Source organism: Hyposmocoma kahamanoa, unplaced genomic scaffold (genome assembly GCF_003589595.1).
Source record: "Hyposmocoma kahamanoa isolate Upper Pololo Valley unplaced genomic scaffold, ASM358959v1 210, whole genome shotgun sequence".
Taxonomy (NCBI): domain Eukaryota; kingdom Metazoa; phylum Arthropoda; class Insecta; order Lepidoptera; family Cosmopterigidae; genus Hyposmocoma; species Hyposmocoma kahamanoa.
In genome coordinates this window covers 9566368-9570588 of record NW_020653731.1, presented here as the reverse complement: position 1 = coordinate 9570588, position 4221 = coordinate 9566368, and the positions used below count along the sequence as shown (strand labels likewise).

At 37.5% G+C, this 4221-nt stretch overlaps 1 protein-coding gene across 1 annotated transcript in view; it reads left to right on the top strand.

The window, feature by feature from the left end:
• LOC113227398 (Down syndrome cell adhesion molecule-like protein Dscam2) overlaps positions 1 to 4221 on the top strand; it is a 161969-nt gene that overhangs the window by 136980 nt on the left and 20768 nt on the right. The gene's annotated exons all lie outside the window — the stretch shown is intronic.

The window sequence follows — 4221 nt, the reverse complement described above, 5'->3', positions numbered from 1 at the left end:
CGTCCTCCTCGCGACCTGTGTTTTACATCGGATTTATCGATCTTTCTTTGACCAAAATTTGTTATTTGTGATATTATTTTTTTTGTTTTTTTTTTTTTGTGATATTAGTCATAAGGTCCTGGGAAGTTGTTAGTATTTTACAAATTAGTACCCTGTATAATATAATATAGGCTCTTTCAGTCCTTCGTTCCTAACTGCCCAGTGTTTTGTTTTCAAAATGTGAATGGCCAAAATTCGTTAACTTTCGATAGACAATCACTATCAAAACTAACTTGCAATATTAGGCGTAGTTAGTAAGTTGGTAAAGTGATAGGTCTGATCGGTAAAGTGACCGTAGCGTAATCTATCATCGCAGAGATTAGCCCGTATATTTCAGCGATCTGGATCCGTGCCTTGCCCTTGCGCCTTAGAGTATTAAACCAACTGGACACGCCATCGATATGCCAACCCCTCTGTCAAAGTTATAGGAGTGTGTAACCAACACGCGGCGATTTTTAGCAGCGATGCAAACACGCGACTGCATCCATACCAACGCGTGATTGTATTGATGCAATCGCTTTTATACCGCAAGTGTAGAGATGCAATCGCGCATTTGCATCGCTGCTAAAAGTTAAACGTTCTTGTCTGTGAAAGAGACTGCGTACATAAAGTCACGCTAGTGTTGCCTAATTTCATACTAGTGTGCGTACACAGCGACATGATCGAGAAATGCATTAGTAATTAGAATTTTATTTGTGTGCTTGCCCCTTCCTCTCTAAAGTGGCAGACTTTTTAATTTTAGAAATTAGAATTCGTGTTGCGTCTGCTTGGTTAAATGCTCTAAGCCATGCGCAAATATAGTCATGCATACACCGTCAAAGTTATGAGTTTTGAGACCTGTTTACATTGTGAAGCTTTACCGCCAGTTCAACCATGTAGCCGGGCTTAGGATTATAAGACAAAATAAACATATGTGAAAACCAAAACACTGTGGGATATCACCGTGCTATCGGGTTGTATATCATGTATTTTTTTTATTTATAATATTAAGTGACAGGACGAACAAAGTCGTGCGCCTCATGCTAAGCGACACGCCTGTCCATAACGTTGCAGTGCTACTCGGAGCTTTAAATCGCAAAGATCTGCGGGGCACTGCCACTGCGCTCGTCCCCCCCAAGACATAAGTTGACCAATCCCATGAGCCTGTAATTTCACCAGCACCCCTACCCTACCCTTTTTTTTACCCTTCAAAGCCGGAACGCATGCTCACATTACTGCTTGGCAGCAGAAATAGGCACGAAGGTGGCAGTACTTCCCTGGACGAACTCTTTCACAAGGAACTCTACTGCTACTAAAATTGTAAAGAATACTGTATGTTACAAGACTGAAAGTACATTTGTCTGCGAAAACTACATTTTATTCACAAAATACAAACTACTAAGCACCCTTTTTCGTGCACTCGTAAAAGCAAATTTATTTCTACTTTTTCATTAATTGATTTCATAATAAAGGATGAACTAAATGTATCTCTAACAAAATTTAGAAAGGTCTTGAAATAAAAATTATATTATATTTTATCTGGTTATAAAAAATGTTCTAAAAACTTTTATAACGATGATGATAGGTAATGATAATAATGTGCCAGCCAACCACACCAATTATTGACCTACTAGGGAATTCCCTGTGCTATGAGCACCAGAATCAATTTTGAAACGTTCATTTCCCAAATTGTTTTCACCAGGAATCAAGCCCGGGACATCCTCATCCATTGCCCACAATGCAAATCGTTGGGCCACCGACGCGTCGTAAAGAATTGAACACATTAAAATTCGGTTTCGGGTACTAAACCTAGACACCACAATATTCAGATAACATTATTGTATGATACTTACGTCTTCTTCTTATCATATCGATGGCATGTACTGCATTATGGCCATAGTGATGAACGGATTTTCCAATCGACGTAAAGGTACTCGCCGATTGGTATACAGTTTGTGACAACGTACAGAGAGCACGCATGAAACATCGTTGCAAAGGCTCCTTTCAAGCGTCCCGTTATGACACATTAAAATATCAAACATCTATTCTTACACGATGGTCTACTCGTAATGGGTACTAAAAATTCCATTTGCCGAGTACTGGGTTAACTTAACAACCTCGTTCTCCTGAATACTAGCCCGGCCGGAGCAATTGAAACTAGCAAGCAATTTCCCGTCTGAAACCAGCTACATTGTCACTAATATGCTTTACCATGAATTACAGCTGTTACTAGATGTAACAAATAAAGATCTACTTAAAGCGTACTATGTTCGCTATCATTATTTTGCAAACTGCCTTGTGCAATTGATATAACGTGCACGCACTCATAACCCCATACTAGGGAAACCCTGTATCGCGGCTGCCATAGACACACACATAGACAACCACAAATTACACCCAAACTTGCGAGAGAAATAAATGTAGGCCATACAAATATTTCTCCCTGCCCGGGAATCGAATCCGATACCTCTGCGTGGCAGTCCGGAATGGTAACCATTCGGCTATGAAGGCAGTTAAATTATAGGTATATTATAGATATATTTCTTGCGAGCAATTTTTTGATTCTAAATTACTAGCTCGGAATCCAAAATTTGTGAGGTTTAGTAATTCAGCTTTACTAGAAATGACATACATACAAGTATTTATTAAAGCGGCAATATCAATTAATAATGATCATACCGACATGGATGCTGTAAAAATTACTAAATAATAAATTGTACCTTAATTGAAACGCCGCCGCTAACAATTTCCGATACCTAACCAGCTAGCATCTTTTTAACGATCACGTCTTCTGTTAAATATACGTGGAGCCTCTCAAATTTAACACCTTCACTCGCAACATGATCGAACTATGGCCAGTTAATTGTTTTTCCATACCACATCCAGTTACGTTATATCCACGAAGGTATTGGTGTGTCGCAGTGATGTGATCACGCCTCCTCTAAGATACAATATGAAGCCTCGTAAATTTATAGCTTACGCTCGCAACATTAGCGTGTTGTAGCTAGTCAATTATCTATTCCCAACTGACAGATTTATATCTTCGTATCGGCGTCGTAATAAAAATGATCACGTCTTTTCTGAAATATGAAACGGCATCTCGTAAATTTATAACCTACCCTCGCAACACTGTCATGTTGTAAGTAGTTAATTGAATAACTGTGCCACATCTGACAACTCTACGTCTACGTTTCGGCGTCGTAGTGAAGTGATCACGTCTCGTCTGAAATATGAAACGGTCAAACGATCCCTCGTAAATTCGTAGGCTACGCTTGCAATTCTGTCATGTAATAGATTCTGGAGTTTGTTAATTGAATTTGGAATTTCGCAATTTTATTGCTTTAGAGAAATTGCAATAATTCAAAATTTAATCGGGTTTTTATACGGTCGAGCTTCTAGGTAGAAGTACTTATAATTTACGTATTTTATAGTGCCGAGATCTGTATTAGTATTAGATAAAAATTTTGTATCGACTTTTTTTAAATAATATATTATGCAATATACGGAATGGCTCTTTTTATGATTTTGTATAGTCTGCAAAAGTATTAGCACTTTAACCAAAAAAAGACAATTTTAAACCGCTGACGCTAATAAAAAAAATTAACATGGCATCACTAACTTGAAGAGAATGAGAACTGTAAAGGATATACAACTGTTCCCAATGCGAATGCAAAAAAAAGAAATAACTACCAGGTTCATATTAACTAAAAGGTTTCTGTGTACCCCACCGAGATGACGTGACGATATTTTATTATGTAATTGATTAAGTGTACTAGTATATTATACTAGTATATACGTTAAAAGCCCCACATGAATTTATTTTTATACATTAGAATTCGTATGGGGCTTTGAACGTGCATGCGTGCGCATTTCCGTATGAGTATAACATCAATTACTTACACGTATCTTACCACGGTATGGCATATGTCATAGTATGATAAGACAAGTAAGGCAATTACCCGTTCGACGCATAAATGCCTACACTTCAATCGAATCCCAGGGTTGTCACATTACTATTTTAGTTGTAAGTACAGGTTGCAAACATAATTTTATAAAATCAAGGTGTTCATCACAGTATTCTCGTGATGTGAAATAACCTTAGTTAAATGTAGCACGAGTTGATATTTTTATACCAGCACTGCGGATTGGTATCTCAATTATGAGAGTATGATTATGAAATAATAATAATATTGTATTTATTAT